General features: G+C 37.2%; 1 protein-coding gene across 2 annotated transcripts in view; it reads right to left on the bottom strand.

The window, feature by feature from the left end:
* Positions 1-19,845, bottom strand: part of PCGF5 (polycomb group ring finger 5) — a 71,657-nt gene that overhangs the window by 46,300 nt on the left and 5,512 nt on the right. The window contains exon 1 of one of the 2 annotated variants that reach the window (XM_030486810.1): positions 11,848-11,866. The exons of the other annotated variant lie outside the window; for it this stretch is intronic. The gene's annotated coding sequence lies outside the window, so the exon portion shown is untranslated. Of the gene's footprint in view, positions 1-11,847; positions 11,867-19,845 lie in introns of those variants that run through there. 2 annotated transcript variants of the gene reach the window in all.

Genomic DNA, 19,845 nt, shown 5'->3' with positions numbered 1-19,845 from the left:
AACAAACCAAAAAAACCCCCAAACAAAATAAACCCCAAAATAAAACAAATCCAAAACTTTTTCACTTTCAAAAATTTTCGTAATTCGTAGTGAACTGAGCTGCCTGCTAAATACATTTCAAGATTGTTTTTTTAAAGTAAATTATAACCTATGCTAAAGATTTCGTACCGTATCTGACCATTCTATACTATTACAACATGTATACACTTTGCCAAATTTTTTTAGAAGTAACTGTTTTCTTCAGGCTGCGATAAATTTAGGTTCGAGAGGCTTAAAGCTAGGTTTCACCTACCAACTTAAATGGCAAATCTCACTCCATTCCCTAATCTAATACCCTTGGTAGGGTTTTAAGAATAAAAGGCAAAATACTCTTAAAATTATTTCCCTTTATCACAAATCCATAGATGGGAATATGAATTTTTGACAAGGTATTTGGCTTACGAGAACTTGTTGATACATATAACACATAGCCTGCTCCTGTCATCACCATGCTGTCTATTTAATAATTCGCATTAAATACAAGACCTTAAGTTGCCACAGCTCAGCAGGAATAAAATTAAGGGGATTTACATTTTCCTGCTGAGAAATCTGGAATGCTGTTTAATGTTTTATCCTTGTGTCTTTTAAACTTGTCAGAAACACTGGTGCCAACATAACCCTCCATCAGTCAGGAACTAAAATATGTATTTCAGAGCTATGTCTTCCACTAAGCAGCAACTTACCGAAATCATGACAGAAACCAGTGTTATAAAATACATCAAAAAGAGGTACTTTCAAACACAGACTGCCAATTTACACTTTTATCCCCTGTATTTTAAGTCTGTGGTACAAATTTCTTCACTGCATTAGTTGGTCTCTGCATTTGTACCAGTGTAACAATTCCCCCCTCCTTTTAAAAAGATAAGTAAATCAGTGAATAGTGTAAAATATGCAAGAACAGCTGAAAACCCTCAAGGTGAGGTATTGAAACTGCTTCCTAATCATCCTATTTTATGTTAGTGTCCCTCATTCAATAAGAACAAACTAATAAATTTCAGTACAGAGATATTCAACAATATTCCTGAAAACTACGATTTTTGGTACAATTAATGTGGTGCTAACAAAACCATGCAGCAAAGAGTTTTATAAAGAGTATATTGGCAAGTATACTGGATTGCTGTAGATGGATTACATACAGTCACCTTTTTGATGAAGGAAAAAGTAGCTCTTAAGTTTGTCTGGAGTCTAGGACCACCTGACTGACTCTTTAGAAACATAAATTTTATTTACTAATAAGGTCAATATTATTCATTTTAGAGTAAACATCCTCACTATGAATGTGACCTTTCAGTAATGTTATTGTCCACACCACTGGCACTGGCATCAACAGGAGCCAATTTAAATGGTACTTTTACCAAAGAATAATAAACTTGTAACCACTTACAAGAACACTGTAAGTAATTTATTTAGCATAGACAAAAGATGATGAAGATCCCTACTTCTTTGATTAGTGTCTCTTCTTAAAGCCACAGAATACACTAACATTAAACAGACAAGATGCAAATACTGACAATAGTGAAAGATAACTGCTACTCTACCACATAATTTTCTCCCTCCGTTTACAATTTTACCATAGAAAGTGCTTGAAGGTTACAATCAGCAACGAAGTCCAGCTGGAGGCCAGTCACTATTGGAGTATCCCAAGGATTGATAGTGGGGCTTGACATCATCATTAGTGACCTGGTGATGGGGCAGAATGCATGCTCAGCAATTTTTCAGATGATGCAAAACTGAGAGGAGTAGTTAATTCACCAGATGGTTGTGTCACCACTCAGAGAGACCACGAAAGGCTTGAGAAATGGGCCTACAGGAGTCTTATGAAGTTCAATGAAGGGAAATGCAAAGTCTTGTACTTGCGAGGAATAGCTCCCACATGAGTACATGCTGGGGACAGATAGGACTATTACCAGCAGGCCAAGAGAGGTGGTGAGACACATCTGGAATGCTGTTTCCAGTTGTGGATTCCCAGTAGAAGAGGCATGGACATACTGGAGCAAGTTTAGTGAAGTGCCACAATAATTGCTTGGGAGATTGGCGTCTAGCATATGAGGACTATAAATTCTTGATGGAGGATGGAGGGAGGAGTAAAGAACACCGGACAAGAGTCTTCTCAGTGGTGTCCAGTGAAAGGACAAGAGCCAGTGAACACATACTGAAACACATGCAATGTTTTCCTGGTTTTACTGCGAGGTTGGAATTGTTTGCCCAGAGAAACTGAGGAGTGTCTATCCTTGGTGAGTTTCAAAACCTAACAGGATAAGGTTCTGAGCATCCTGCTCTAGTTAAGCCTTTTTAAGCAAAAGCAGTGAAATAGATGACATCCAGAGATCTTTTCCAACCTCAATGATTCTGGGATTCTGTGAAATACTAACCATAATAGGTTTGCAATATGCTCAGTACATGCAGTTCTAGGCTACTTGTGAACAGAAAGCGCTAGTTGATTCTAGGCTACTTATGAACAGAAATCCACTTGATTCTGAGCTGTATGAGAGATATATACCATGGTCAATGCTGGGGTCTTGTCTCACAGCCATGACATTGGTCCCTCGTGAGGGTGCAGCATGGATACTAGGGGTACACCCAAGCATGCACTGGCTCTGCCACCTCCTTCCCTTCTTTATCCTATGGGATTCACTGTGGTGAGCACCATAATGTAAACTAAACAAAAGCTACTGGGTTTTCCTAAAAATCATTACAGATCAGTATCACTGTATTACACAGCAGCTCTGCATCTGTTCCCATTTTCTCCATGACATGTTTAACAACTTTAAATTATGAAGAAGCTACTGTACAGGCTACTGTACAGGCTGAATAATTTACCATTATAGTGATCTTGGAATAGTGCGTAACAGCAAAATACAGTCCCGTTAAACTGGGTTAATAGCTGCTTCATATGTCCCAACTTCCCTCTTCTTCCCTTCATTCAGGCTTTTCCGTTTCTCTTGTCCCTTCTACATTCCTCTGCTTCTATGGGTTGCTACATTTCTTAGAGACACGAAATTTTAACTCAAAATATGATGAACAAATTGACCTGTTAGCTTCCAGAAAAATAATTGTGTTTTCAAATTATTATAGCTTTGGGGTAGAGGTGTTACTCCATGTTACATATGTAACAGGAGTCTGAATCCTTCTTGAAGAGGTAAACTCAACAATCTCAAACTGCAGAATATGTCCTTCCATAGTACAGAACTCCACTCAAGGTTTATATTCAATGCACTAGTTGGCCTTTGAAAATCTATAGCCTAATTGTCATAGAGAAGAATGTAATTTCAGAAATGGGTAACTCATGCAGGAAATGGACTCTCTGTTAGAGGATGAGAATGAGTACAACTATGTTTAGGGTCTTGGCTATGTATTACCACTATCTAGCTGTAGGGAAATCTGTACAAATCCGCATTTACTCAAGCTTTAATTATGTTTATTTCTTGCTTTTCTTAAAGCACCAAGGAAATCATACTTCTTGGGAATTCTGGGGAAACTGTCAACTAGTATTTCCCAGCAAAACAGCTTTGCTGAGCAAAGCAGCCACAGAGGCATGCCTTCTAGTGTTCTGTGGACAAGGGAAGAACCTGTATTATGAGGCAGGGGGAGGGGTGGAAGGGAAGATGGAGGATGGGAAAAGCTTGCTTCTACATGAGAATAAATCAGTAGAAAATCTAAAGGTTGACTGCAGAATTTAGTGAAGAAGTAAACCAAAAGCTGATCAAAATAAAACGATTTTTTTACAGGGAAAAGCATATCTGCTCTTTAACCTAGCTAACTCCAGTAATTATGGAAGTGAACATATAAAATGTACATCAGCATAACCTAGCCACACAAGGGTCCAGGGCAAGCTGGGTCCCATTTACTGGAAGACCTTAATGTAGAGTGAGAATGGAGTTGGCCATGGTGATAATGGTGTCTAGCTGATTAACAACATCACTTAGAAGAACAAGACTTTGTATAGGCAATACATTCCTTGCTATCTTAACCTTGGAAGAACTGCTAAAGGACCGATAAAAGAAGAACATTTGCACCAGAAGGTGCCGAAGACAAAATAAGTAATAGAAAAACAAGTAGTCAACAAGAAACAGCAGTAACTGGGTGAAAGGTAAAGGTGGCAGGGGGAGATAGTGACTGCCGACTCAATTCAGGATCGAAAACACCTGCCCCCCTCCCCCTCCGCCCCGTGTCACAGAGCATGTGCACTAATTTACATGGCAAGTGAGGACAATTTACCTAATGGAAGATGGAGTACTAATTAGTCATATATTTGGTAACTTTTGACCAATGAAAAGTAATATCTTCATTCTCTGAAAGTTATATAATCTGATATACAAAAAAACTAAGGTGTACTAGCTTTGTGGAGCTTCCACCTAGCTCCCTACTTTGCAAAATAGCTGACAATAAAATACCTCAACTGTGTGTGAATATTGGCGTTTTGCACCCAGGGTAATAATGATCCTACCTTTGTGACAACAACCTGACACTATTTTTATTGCTATTTAACAAAGCTGGCTAGATTGCACTTGGTGCAAATATATCCATTCAGTTAATACACCTTCAGCTGCAGTGGAAACATACCCTTTGAGAGACCATCTGGTCTCAGAAGTCTCCAATCTAAACTGTGTGAAGAAATGGATGCATTACTGAGCCTATTTTGCACAAAGAGTAAAATATCTCTAAGCTGGTTTCCTAATAAATTTCTAATGTCAGCTAAACAGAAAGACATGACTGCCTAGGAATTAAACTTCCAGCTCTCAAATTCCAATACGTGTTAATCACAACACTATTCTTCATTTGAATGTTCATCTGACATGCATTTAAACCAGATACCTAATCTTTGAGGTGAGAGATTTTATTTTGAAAAAAAATAGCCATATTGAACACTTAACCTACATATTGCCTCATGTTGCTATTGATCCTAGCTCCTGAAAATAATCAAGATAATCTGCAGTTTGTCTCAGAACAGGATTGGTAGGGAATTAAATGGTAAGTCTCAAATTTTCAGCATATGAAGGCAAGTATAACATTTTGCAAGTTAAAATATTTGAAGATAAAAAGCTGGATTCTTCACAATTTCCTACCTTATATAAGATATGTCTGTGCATTTATAGATATATAATTTCACACACTTGCAGAATGATAGTGAAACAGAATATTGTGTTTTAATTGCATTTTTGTATTCAGTTTTAAGCAAGAGTAAACGTCCACTTAAGATGACAAAGAATCAGACACATCAACCCATCTTTCTTTTTCATGTTAACGAACAACTCATGAATGTGAATATTGCTGCTTACACAGCCTAATTCCCCTACAATACCTCCATGACTTCTTGAAACAAGTTATTTTTATGTCTCTATGATGTAATTAAATATACTTTTACCTCTGCTGTGATGAAGAGGTTGTTGGTTAATACACATCTAGTATAGATAGTGTTTTACAGCTACACATTCATTATTAAAAAGGAAATAAAAATGCACAGTTATGCTAATTTCCAAAGCAGCAGTTAATATTAACCATTGCTGAAACAGAAATACTGTCTCACTTTATGTTTGTAATTAACTAAAAGTATTTTTGTTTGCAAATAAAAGAACGTTATTACCAATTCAAGCATACAAATATATTATACTCTGCAGCAAGGTTTAAAGATAACATCTCCATCATTGCATTCATTGCAGCATGGTTAGAAGCACACTTGTAAACTACTCTTATTCCACACATGCACAAGTACCAAAATCTCCCCATAACTAGGAGGGAAGATGTCAAATAAAGAATACCACTGGGATCCACAGTGTGTTGGTAACTCTGGGAGAACATAGTGTCAACTCCTTCTAACTCCTGTAAGCATTCCTATGTGAGAAAATTCCAGCACTACGTTATCTAATAAGACTTGTGCTGGAAGCATGTGGATGATATCAAGAACTTAAGCGTTCCTCTGATCTACCGCTCTAGTACACCTCTTAGTCCTGAAGCCAAAAAGTTTGCATTATAATCTGATGGATGTTTCATTATCTTTGGTTAGGTTATTATGACCACGGCACAGGCAGAAACTGCTCATATGAGAATGACAGATTTCCATTCTTTTTTCTAGTCTCTTCCTCACTCCTCCCAAACCCAGGATGGTTAGATACTCTAAGAACCTTCTACTCTAAAGTACTTCCATACTTTATAAGCATTTGAGCTAACTCTTTTACTTTGACAGTACAGTACAGTGACTCATTTCACTAATGACGTGAGCAGAGATGAGGAAAGATTAAGGTTTTCACGCAACATTCAAACATTGTTATAGAAAGAAAACTGCTCACATGAGGAAAGCTAGACTGCTTACATCCCTACAGACTCCATGTCAACAAAAATAACAGCAACCTTTTTGCTCTATTTCCAAAACATCAATGCCAGCTAGTAAACCTGCAAAACTCTCAGTACACTAATGCCAAATATGATCTTTCAGATCTCATTTCTCTATAAAAGGAATGCATTATGTTAGACAAGAGTAGGTGGAAACATACGACATTTAGGCAAAACATCCAAAAGACTCCTGCACAAGAAAACAAACACTCTAGTTTGAGAAAGTTGAGCATTATGTAATGCACACAACTGTGTAAGTAGTCTGTTTTCTGCAGTAAAAGGAATGAAACAGAATACTTACTGACCTAAGTACAAATTTGTTTCCAAGACAAACCTAAATTCTTATTTTTTCAACTCATTCAAGTCTTAGGCAACTTCAGCGCAACACACTGCTTGAATATCTTTCATGTGTGGATTCCTTTCTCAGCCTGAGTTACAAACATTCATTATCTCCCCCATCATAAGAACTCTAAAATGCGTTCAAAAGCACTAAGGATATCTAGAAAAGACTCTCTTGTTCCTTCCTGACAAATATTTTGTTATTCTGATGCTATCTATAGGTTTTTATAGTTTAAGCCTTAAACATTTCCTAGGTCACCCTTCCAAATAATTGGGCCTGGCTAGGATAGAATTAACTTTCTTCATAGCGGCTTCATAGGGTGCTATGTTTCAGATTTGTGACCAAAACAATGCTAATAACACAGTAATATTTTAGCTATTGCTAAACAGTGTTTGCACAGCATCAAGGCCTACTCTCTTTCTCACTAGTCACCACAATGAAGACTGGGGGGTATGCAATAGGCTGAGAAAGGACACAAACAGGCAGATGACCTGAACTAACCAATGAGATATTCCATGCCATATAACATTATGGTCAGCCATAAAAAGGGAAAAGAGGGAGGTTTAGGGAGGTTAGCTGTCTTCTGGTTGGAAACTAGCTGGTCATCTCATCTTCCCCTTATTAAACAAGTTACTCTTTTTAACTCAGCCCACAAGTTTTCTTGCTTTTACTCTTCCTTTACTCTCTCCCATCCTGCTGGGAGTCAAGGGTGAGTGAGCAAGCAGCTTGTGGTGCTTAGATGCCTACCAGGGTTAACCCACAAAATCAACCAAATTAGTAACATCCAGCCTTTCTGTTGTGCTGTCTGGTGATGTGTGAGTAGGTATTGAGGATTTATGCACACTTGTGACATGACTAAGCCTGTATCTGTGTTACAACCAGATGTGTGCCGTCCCAATTTCTCCATAGCCAGATACAGATGTGCATTTTATGACAAGACCAACACCTCTGAGCAATGGAAAGAATGTGGAAGTGGGCTGGGTGCCAGATGAACTACTTATCCAGGCAGTACCCAGCTCAGTCCGTAGTTTGCCTATAGGTCAGTTACATGAGAAAAATTTTGTGTAACACTATACATTGATTATGTGTTGTTAACATAAATGCTTTCAACATACTTGCCCCAAACTAAACAAAAAAGTCCTCTGAAACACGACCATTTACTGCACATGCTTCTCTCCTTCGGGAGAGGATGAGTTAAAAGCATGTGACAGATGTTAGGCACACTGTTTAATACACTGCTGGAAGATGTTTCATTTATACGGCAGTAAGAAGCCATATAGAATAATGACACGATCTCATAACAGGTAGATATTTATATCAAGATATTGACCTTTCTATTTTTTAGAAGGGGAATATACTAGACAAAAATGATAGTATTTTTGGGTGCCACCTCAGTGATACTTGTTGCTTTTAATGCATTCATAGTAAAGCACCATTTGTATTACTCAACATCCTCTCACTGAGCAAGAAATGCTGTATTACATCAAAAATTAAAAACCTCTTAGCAGTACATTTTCATACAGAAATTTTATGGGTAAAATAGAAATCAAAAGTTAGACGTCGTTACAAGCAATTTTCCCTATTCACTTTAGGGGTACCTGAACTTGTGGCTTTTGTCTTTAAAAATAAACACTGCATCACTGTCACACATATCAAAAATGCCATGAACACTGAAGGGTCTGCAGAACTAGCGTCATCTACTTGCTACAGCAAACTGAGTATCTGTCACAGGGGCTTAAAGATTACTGTACATTTGAGGCAAAGCTCTTTCTTGCACACCACTGGAATATAGTACAGTACAAAAATGACTTAAGTTATTAACAAGGTTGGTTATCAATTATAACAAAACATTTATTTACCAGCAGTAGTATGAAAAAAAATTGCCAAAAAGAAGAGAAGAAGCCTGAAAGATAGGAATCCTGACTTCTTAGGGTATGTAAGCATCTGTTAGTTCTACTCACACAACACCCGCTCTTGTGTTACCTTAGGGAAGCAAAGGCATACACTTCCAGAGAAGATTTATTTTCTCTAACCTTATTATTTGCAAAATAAATATGCGACATTCACTCAAGTTTGGCTTTCTTCTTTCAGAAAGAACTCTTCTGGAACGCTGATTGTGGTACATTCTGCACCTTAGCTAGTTTGCTTTTATCAGTTGTTTAAACAACACATCTTTTCTACGTTTATTTTTAAGGAACATAAAAATATAAATGGAGAAGTATTTAATACAGAACAAATAGGGAACAGTATTTTTACAGAAAAACAGATGGCCAAGCAAATATCTAACCTACTTTGAGACCAACATGTTATGCAAATATAGGACATAGCTCTCTCTTGTATCCAAGGGCTATCTTTTACAGGGCTAGCTGTTGCTTTACTTTCCATATACTTTTTGAATACCCACCACAAAATACCAATCATGTATTTTACAAAGAACCCTGCCATGCCTTTATGAAGTGCTGAAAAAACACACTAGATGTTCTTCAAAACATCTCATCTGCATCATCAACATCTAATAGCATCCTACTGCCTTCTCAAAATATATATCCTTCTACTCTGCTTTTACTGAATTAGCAATCTGAATTCTGGAGAATTGCAGGTAATTGCATGCAGAATATTTTCTGCCAGGGCTGTGTATAATTAAACATCCAAATGTTGCAGTAAAGATTGACTGCACAACCTTTACTATAATACATATTAAGTCAAAAAAAGATCAGTGTGATCATCTCATCTGAGCTGCATTTAATAAAAAATACCAACCATAGGACTTACTTGTATCAATTCCCACCTGAAGTTTAACAGATTACTTTGACTAAAACATCCTTCTTATTTTCAGATTACCAGCACGGAGAAATCTACCTCAATCATTAGTAGTTCCAAATAGTAAAATAAAAATACTAAAAAATGCTTAATTGAAGTCTGAATTAGTCTGAATTTATTACCAGATTGGCTAAGCTACAGTGATTTGATTTTCTTTTAATCTGCAAGACTGAACAATCTGGTTTTGAATATCGGTTACTTTATCTCAGATGTTTCCATTTAGTTTACCAAAGATAATATTAAGGGGTGGCTTGATTACTGGCTGGAAGTGCCACCATTGCTTTGCTTTTACAAAGCTGTGCTCCAGTCTTTCATGATAATGCATGTGTCCCAAGTCCTGTATCATTTTTTTAAGAAGTCCTCTATATACCCTTTTCAGTTTTGCTGCATCCTCCTTGAAGTGCAATTGCCGCAGCCAAGTTCAGGATTTGAGTAGTGATCACAGCATTAACAACCACAGAAGCAATGTAATTTGACAACTGCTTGATATTCCCCTTGCCCATTCATCCAAGACTACATTCTTTTGTCTCCCCTTGACACTGCAAGCTGATTATACCATGACCCTTCAAAACTCTTTCAGAAGTCTGTGCTTTGTGAGGGAAGAATAAGGCACTCAGTAAATAGAACCTACAAATAGTTTTTACAGTGATTTCTCTTTTGCTGTATATCCTATTCTTCTATTTTATTACCTCAGATCTTAGAGAGATCTGGAATATGCCTGTGGAAGTGCATGAGACTTCTATTTGAACTCATCTAATGTCAGGCAGCTAATTACATTTATATGGAATATATCGATTTTAGAATTTACCACCATGGATATTTTTTTCTGCTGTTTCCCTCATGAACAACTAAACACTGCATACTTATTTTTGTGGTTTCAAGCAAGGAGAGAGTTGGTAGGATATGAATGCTTAGCCCTCCTATATGCATTCTTTGGCTTCCAGCTCTTTCGTGATGCTTTTTTGATTCGCAGTTAAACTGTATTCTAGTCTAACATTTTAATCAAATGTCCATTGTAGGGAAATCACAATTATATTACCTTAAGAATATTGCCAGATTATATCTCCATTTAATTTCTGCTGATGGACTGGTCCTTATTCAAGGTTTTATGTCATCTAGTTAAACCACTTTTGTAGTGAGTTTCTCCCCTCTCTGCTCCTTGACTTTTTTTCTGGTAGCCCTGACAATAGAAATAACAAACTTCTAGCTGCAGCCTTTTATACCAGCTGAAATCGGTACTCAGCAACAGTGAGATTATAACTTAAATTTTAGTTCAGCAGACAATAAATTGGTGTTTTTAGATAACAGCACCTAGGATATGGGCCTAGAAAACATACATGGCGACCTTCCAGTCTTCCATCTTGCACTTACAAAGAGAAAGCTTTTGAAATTGTACCAGTAAGTCCATCTACATTAGAATAAAAATAAGCAAGCCATTTCTCTAGGATTAGGTGACTGATTCCAGCCAGTCAACTTGTAATGCAAGTATACCTGGTTTTTGCCTGACAAGCTTTTACATAGCCAAATTCTGTAAATAATTACTAGTTTAAAAAAATGCAAATTTAATGCTACAGAAGTGAAAAAGGAGCAATTAAAGTTTTCTAAACTTAAATAAGCTTTCTTGGGTTTTAAACAATCTGACTTCAAGGGAAAAAACTTTTCTTTCTTGCTTCTCACAAATTCACAGATCTAAATTCAGAATTTCCACAAAAAGTATAAAGGATTCGGCCCCTTAAATTAGCAGGAATGCTTGCCAGTGCCTTCAGTGGAAATATGGAGTCAGAAATAGACCAAGGTATTCTCCAGGTGAATACTGATATAGCATTATTTAAATGCATGAAAGATTTCAACATCTACAGTATTAAGATAATTAATTGCCTTTTGACTTCATATTGTGGAGATGGAAGACTGCATCTCAAGAGTATTTACATATGATTTTCCTTCTGATATCTTAAGGAGCAAAAGAATCACACTCAAAACATTTCCAACAGTGGCAAAAAAAAAAAAAAAAAATCTAGTACTAGAAACGTGTCCTGACTGTGGTTAGTTTTCATGTAACCAAATTTTCTTACATATAAGACACTTCAACATTTGGATAAAGCATGAAAAATATCTTAGTGGACACCACATACAACAGAGTAGGAACTATGCTAGTCTGAACCCATTTAAACATAGTTTTTCTGGTAAGAAGTAATCTTTGCCTGTCCAGCACAGACTCAGTGGAACTATTTTACGTGCTATACTCTATGCTAAGTGAAGTTTGTCTACCAGAACAGACAGTGACCTGAATTCCAAGGAAAATATTTAGAATTTCATACCAGAACTTGTAGTCTAGATTCTTCTCCACAATCCTTCTGTGATTTCTTTTCAGTGTACACAAGTTTCTTCCTATTCTGAAATGAGTATGAAACCTTGCTAACTCAGGAACAGAAGTGTTGCAGAGAAAAGTAAAAGTGTAAGACCTAAAACCCAAAAGCCCGTAAACATGTTTACATAGACAGCAATTCCAGCCCCACAAACTGAAAATATTTAGCACCTACTTGCCCACAGGAAACCAACTCTCTTAGTAGTTAGCCCAGTAGTATCTTGGGCATAGATACAGGTAATAGACACAGGTTGCAGGTAGTTGCAATGCAATTTGCTCCTGCAGAGACCTCCTAACTACTTCAAACTGGTATCCCCCACAGAGCTGATCTACTGCCTTTCCTATAGGGAAGGAAAACAGCCTAAGCATCTCCTCCTGCATCTGTGCATTGCAGAAACAAAACAAACACAAACAAACAAACAAGCACCCTCAAAACAAACAAGAACACTGGGGAAAAAAAACAACCAAACCCAAAAAAACCCCAACAAACCAAAAAAACCCCAAAAGAACCAAACAAACAAAACAGCAAAACAAAACAACCAAGCAAACAAAAAACCATTCCCTCTCCCCCCAAAGTACAAGCACCTAAAGCAACTATTCTGTCATGGAGTTTTCTTTCTATGTTAGTAGTAGCACTCAAAAAAGTTCTAGAGCTCCTGCTCTGTGCTCTGTTTTGGGGTATAATACACTGATTTTGGTACATGGTGAGACAAGGGCAGCATCTGCACAGTCAGCAGTTGCATTTTCCTGCCCTGTTCAGCTATATAGCTTATATGGAACCACTGCTTTCCTGTATTTGGTATTGGTCCAGGGGCTGATGCATGCAGCGCTGGTGACTTCCAAGTGAATGTTGCTTATGGTAACATGATAAAATGAGCTATGGTGGCGTATCAGGTTTTTTAACCACTATTTAAAACGTGTGCAGCCCACAGGATACATAGAAATGAGTGATTAACAAGAAAAGTTACTATAGTTTAGCAGGTACATTAACATATGGGACACAGTGTACCACTTCATGTAACACTCCAGTCAGATATCTGACTGAATAGTCACAATCATTAATGCCAGCATTTTACTACTCACTTTTAGAGCTAATTTGTCTGATTTATTTTGACAAAGAGCTCGGGTGGCACAACTCCTGAGACATCTATCAATACAGGATGCTCAGCAACGTTTATGCTTTTCTTATTGGTAGGAAAGTACAGGAATCAACATTCAACTGTCAGTCACCACTTTCAAAGAATGCTTAGGTTTATGGCTGTGAACAAGGTAAATCTCACCCATTCCAATAATCAGGATCAATAAAATCCCACTCTATGAGGTATAAAAGAAGACAAGGTTTTGCATTGTCCAGGTTTAAGTATTCTGGGCTTCTTTCTATCACTCTACAGTTACACTAGTTATTTCCTAAACTCTGCATGTCTTTTCCCACAAACACCATATTCAGAAGTCATCCATAAGATCACTATCACTGCTTCCTAAAAAACAGGTTTGGTTGTTGGTTTGTTTTCTTAATAAAATATTTTTCATTGTATTTTTTTTATGTTAATGACAATAAAAGTTGCAAGCTGTGTCTACTAGCAGTGAGCTATGTCTGTGTTGTTAGCTGACCAGAAACCGTATTCTGGCGTTACCATGGCATTGAGCCACAGCTAATATACTCTGTCTTGATATTACACTAACCATAGTCAGGTATCTTCCCAGTTTCTCCCAGCTCAGGCAGCAGGAGCTTACATTTGCTAAAAATCACACAGAGGTGCCCCAATGCATATTTAATTTAAGGAATAAAATAGCACCCCTGTACTTCAAGCAATACATCCAAGTATGTTATGGGGAAATATACCTGACTGGTGCCTTTCACTGAACACGATTCGTCTATTACATTCCTTTGTCTAAATACACAACCTTTGGGCAAAACTTATCTCTTATATACCTCCATGGCATGAAACTCAACAGAACTCTAGATGAGGACTTCCAAAATTAGTATAACTTCAGTAAAATTTACAGACTCCAATAAAGTTGAAGAAAAAAATCTATGCCTTTGCATATGTCAACTGTAGCACCAGTTTCAATACTATGAATGCATATTTCCTACCAAACAACCCAGTATAAAAGACAGTTACACTTTTTTATTTTACTCCTAGGTGTTTGATATCACACACACGCATATGCATTCATTCCACTAATATTTCAATGCTCCCCAACTAGTAAAAAAAGAATCTTCTCTACAATCTATTCAACAAGACAACACTGCTAGCCATAATTTACAGGTTCAGAAAGAGAAGACATAGAAGTCTAGGTCCAAACTATCTCACAGTTTTTAGTTCTATATACCTGATGTAAGTTTTAAGGTCCAATTTTTCACAACCCTCAGGACTGTTAACAGTAAAGAGCTCAGTTTCACATGATTTTAGCTGTACTGGTGATGTTAAAATACTGGCAGATCTGGCTACATGTGTCTCACAAATGTTTGAAACGTTAAAAAATGAATGGCCATCTGTGAACCCCCGACCTATATTACCTACTCAGGATAAAACAGTCATTTGGCATCCAAGATGGGCAGAAAGTAGTCCTCCAAAGCAGTATGCAACTTCCCTAAGCTGAGACCATTCTTCATCTTCCTGCATTCCCCTGCACCCCTTCTAACTACTGCTGACAACTCCTACTGATAAATCCCCAAACACTTTACAACTGTGCAGTGAATAAGGGGGTACTGGTGAGAAAACCTTTTAAGAATAGAACTGAAGAGCATTACAGTGGATAAATTATGGTCACACCAACAGCTTAAAATAAGGAATGTCCAAACATTTTAGCCCTTTAGCCTTAAAATAGCTATATTAGAACAGTCTAATTTTTATACTTAACCATGCCCAAAATACTGGAATTCTACTGCAGTCAGTATGACTCCATGCAATGAAGTTGTCAGCAGTTTGACTTCTGCATCTGCCTAACAGACCTCACATGTATGATTAAACAGAATCAATACCAAGCCAGCATGCACTGGAGGGAAAAAAGTGTTCTTCGCCTGTTGTTCTCTCCACTATTTGCTGATAGCAGAGGAAGGAAGGGGTTTGGAAGCATGCTCTCTACTTGTTTTAGAACGAGTATCCTCTCCTGAGCAGGTGACCCTTCCAGATCACTCAATGTCCATCTCCACATTTCCCTAGACTCTCCTAATGGTTTTCTAACTTCTTTACCCTCTGATACTTGCAAACAGAAGCCACTTGCAATTGTCACTCCTCTGCGGAGCAGTCATCTCTTCTTTCCCCTTCATGACGTCTCTGTCTCTAACAGCCAAAGCAGCGCTAATCTCCTTTTTAACAGTTGTATTGGAGTCCACACTGGGATTGAGGGAGGAACAGTGACAAGGAAAGTTCTACTCAAGTACTTGGCTGCAGATGCTGTCTTTGGAAAATGTAGCTGGCAAACTCTCACCAGACTCTTCTATGAAGATATATAAACTTAGATTTTTTTTTTTTCCAAAGGCTTCTACTTAGATTGAACATGGTTCTACTTTCGCAAAAACATGAAAAAATGCATTCACAATACAAGGACAATAATTAAGCCAAATTTGAGGTCCCAGTTTAATGAAAATGTTACAAAAATTTGTTTAAATGGGAAAAATTACAACTTTCCCCTAATCTTGTTCTTGGAATTATTTAATAACTGACAATTTTATAATTCAAAGCAAGGATTATGGTAACTTAACTATGGTAAGTACAAGCAGTACTTGTGGTTAGGCTTTCCTCTGTCTACAGGCATATTCAATATTGGCATAAAGTCAAACGGATCAACTGAAGCTCAAGTTCCAGCAGTTTTCATCAGCTAAGACTAAAGTTCTAAATTATTTGTATTTTTATGGATTCTACCTTGGATTCATAGACTCAAGACACTGCCTTTGAAAATATGCAGTAAAAATTACATGGTAATTACCTCCCAAAAAAGGGAGGTCCCTTGTAAATTCAAAGGCAAAATGTTCAGCATATCTCTGCAAATATTCTTTATATATAAGAGGTGCTTGAGAAATCTAGGTATAGGACAGCTAGATGGGGGAATTGGGAAGGGTTTTCCACTGCCAAGAAAGAAGTCAGATATAGAGTTTGCACCTAGTAGTCCAGAACCAGAGAACATTGAACTTGCTACAATAACTCATGTCTATGTAACCCAAACCCACTTATAGAGCAGCAGCCTAGCAAGCATCCAAGAAAGGGAGACCAGAAACTACCTTAAATAAATATTAAAGAACTGTTTTCTTAATGTACATGGTTCTATTCATGCTGTTCTTCTGTCAGTGTAATTACACACATATTAGTAAGACCTTTAGGTGCCAAAATGAATTCCATGAGAAGGTTTTTCCTCAGAAAATTCCACCTCTCACTTCTCAGTCCTGATCACCAAGTCAAGGCTGGAAATGAAGATTCGCAGATCTTCTAGATATCAAAAATGATAGACTTACTGGAGATACTGCCCTTACCGCGTGATAGACATTCCAGCCAAAGCCTTCAGTGTTCTGGTGGTAATGACCCATTTTCTTCCTGCCCATGATGGAGAAATCACAATTTCTCCTCACAATAATATCCCCTTTGTTTTACAGGTGATAACCATACTTTTCCCTCCAATTAGCTACTTAATTCCCAACTTGTCCTAAATCTACAGTTAACAGCAGATCTGATCTGGTGGACCAGTTGTACCAAAAAAGAGAAGTACCACTCTGGAGCTTGTTGATCCATCTGCAAGCCCATTTAACACACTAGCCCAGCAGAAAACTTGAGTTTATTAGTTCCTTGCTGGGTTAGTTAAATTTTTGGGAGTTCAGTGACTGCCAGGGCTCAAACAGAATAAGAGACAGCAGCAGCACTTCTCTCATTCAACAGCAGTGCCTATAGATGTCTTCTGAAACCGGACCCTTAGCTCAAACTTTGCTGCAATTGAGAGCTGAAGAAGGGCTTGTGTGGCCAATAGTTTGTGTGGTTTTCCCTACTGTATTAGTTAACGTAATAAGAGCTATTATACCTTGAGAAGACAGATGTTACAGAAAAGCTTCTCTATTACAAGTTTATCACTGGTTTCATCCAGCTTCACACTGAATTCACCAGGAAAGCTTCTCTGCAATTAATAGAAATTTTGAATTGTACACTAATCCCATGTAAATTTACATTCTAAATTTTCAGCAATTAATAAACAAAAGTTACGCATGAACGGCAGATTTTAAACACTTGCCTGTGTGAGACACCAACTGTCACAAGTACATTATTTCAAATAAATCCATTTGCATTCTGTGATCACTGTCCACAGAAATACTTGCCAATTTTGGTAAATATGTATTTCGGATGAAAGTATGAAAGTTTACTTTATCTATGATGTACCAAAAGAGTTAAGATGGAAAGCTGAAAAATATTGGTTTGATTAAGCAGCTCTTCAAAATCAGTCTGTATGCAGGGAAATTCTACAGCCAGAATCAACCAAGAGTACTTAGTCAAAATATCATTTATAGCATATAAAGGATCTTTTGTCTCTGCAGCTAGTACTGATGATTCTTCAAAAAAGTAAATAACAATTTTATAAAACCTCGAAAGAAAGAAACATCTTTAACTTCATTCAATCCACATACTGGCTACTTAAGAGCTGATCTTCCATCTGAAAAAAGAACTGTGTTTTCACTACGGAAATCACTTAATCAAGAGCCTGGTTTCTTACATATTCCATTCTTCTTGAGGGAGGAAATAAATATAATTGCACTTGCTTTAATTAGTGGTGATGCCTCTTTAAGAATCACTGAAGACTTTTATCTCAAGATCAATTACTTCTTTGTGGCGGACAGAATTTATCTGTCTGTCAGATCTGATCAGTAGTAACTAGCACCGAAATCTATCCTCAGAATATTTAATTTTTGGATTCTCTTATTTGGATGTGCTTTTTTTAGTATACAAAGACTCTAATAGATGCAACACAATACAAAAGGTGATCTGAAAAATTCTAGGAAACTTACATAGACTCATAGAATCATAGAATAGTTTGGGTTGGAAGGGACCTTCAAAGGTCATCTAGTCCAACCCACTTGCAATGAGCAGGGACATCTCAGAACCACATCCAGCCTGGCCTCGAATGTCTCCAGGGATGGCACAACCACCAGCTTTCTGGGCAATCTGTGTCAGTATTTTACCACACTCATTGTAAAGAATTTTTTCCTCATACCCAGCCTGAATCTCCCCTCTTTTAGTTTAAAACCATTACCCTTTGTCCTGTCGCAACAGGCCCTGCTAACGAGTCTTTCAAACAGATAAATCCAGCACATTTTACATCCCAAAGAAAAGTGATAATTTCTCTTTCCAATCCAAATTAATTTAATAAGGTGATAATATTTTACTGTTAAAAAGAAGAACCAGAACTAGGAAGTACAATGTGAAGACTTCTGCTATTCAAAGGAACTCCAGTGCTTTTTCTTTCTTCTACATAGAGCTCCAGATTCAGGGCATTAATTTCTTGTTACAGGTCACATCATCAGTTTTACATTGTATTATTACGTCAGCAACTGCTAAAGAGACTCAGTGTTGAGTCTTGGAGACTGCTTTTATCAATCAAGCCCTGCTATTGCTCAAGGCCAGCAAGCACTCTCACTGTACTGACAAAGCTAAAATAGGAATTATGGCCATACAAGTAATTTCAATCTGCAGATACTTCCTTTCTGCATCATAAATTCAGAGACTATGAAAAATACAGCAATTAGGAGAATGCCAAGACTGGAAATTGAGACTGTTCCCTAACAGGAACTTTTTCATGGGTTAGGACACTCAGTGGTGGCAGAACACATGTTACAGCCTATGTTCTTGTCTTACATTTGGGGGGAGTGTGTGTGGGGGTGTGTGTGCTAAGCTCTTATTTACATAAATTATCCCCATTTTAAAATGACTAAAAACAAAAATGAGACATCTATAGGTGGTAAAAACATAAGAATTAATCCAAGTGTGTTCTTATACATCCACACTATTTGTATGAGTATGTATTAAAATACTTTGACTTCTTACATGATGGTAGAAAATCTTAAAAAATGTAAATGTTAATGTATATTGAAACGTTTCATTTTCTAGTTTTAAAGAGAAATCTCAGATATTCTACTTCTGTAAATTACTTTGTCAGCTGCAGCCACTAAGAAATATATGCCACTGTCTCATGAAAAATCATAAAATTATATATATGATCATACAACTATAGTTCACAGTTGTTGCAAACTTAGTTTTGTTTGGTGAAATGGAATTCATTAGTACTGACTGAAACTGCTACAGAACAATTCTATTAGTCCTGAAAAAGTAATCCATGAACATTAATACTTTTAAAGACCACTGCAAAGAGAAAGTAATGTAAATGTACCAAGTAACATTACATTGAAAATCCATATATTTCCTATCCTCTGATATAGTCCCAATGTGAAATCACCCTTGTAACTACAAGGTGAAGATAAACTGCCTCTCTGTCATCAAGTTGTAACAACAGCATTTGGTTCCTCATGGAAGAAGTTAATTGTAGCAATTTCATCTGTCTATAATCAGTGTAAGTAGTCTCTAACTCCACATCTCCGTGAAGTGAACCAGGATAGCTCAGGTACCAAAAGAACTATGCGATTCCAAGTCTACAGCTGAACAAACCTCTACTATGGGTACCACAGGGTGTTTTGGCTAGACAAGAAAATCACAAATAGATTGGGGTTTGGGTGTGGGTTTTTTTGTTGGTTTTTTTTGTTTGGTTGTTTTTTTAAGAAGGACCAGAAGATACTATGAAAATAATAACCAATCTGCCCCTTACAGAAGTTCATCACATTTGAGAATTCCTGTGAGATTTTTCCTGCTGAACTATGTTAAAACAAAACTTAAGTCTTATTTTTCTTAGGGCTTAATTTTGCTCTTGGTAGTATTCATGGTCTATTCATGGTCTCCCTCACGGAAGCATCATGAGT

The sequence above is a fragment of the Strigops habroptila genome, chromosome 5 (assembly GCF_004027225.2).
Source record: "Strigops habroptila isolate Jane chromosome 5, bStrHab1.2.pri, whole genome shotgun sequence".
Taxonomy (NCBI): domain Eukaryota; kingdom Metazoa; phylum Chordata; class Aves; order Psittaciformes; family Psittacidae; genus Strigops; species Strigops habroptila.
The sequence above is the reverse complement of the archived record's forward strand: the minus strand, read 5'-3'. Positions and strand labels throughout refer to the sequence as shown.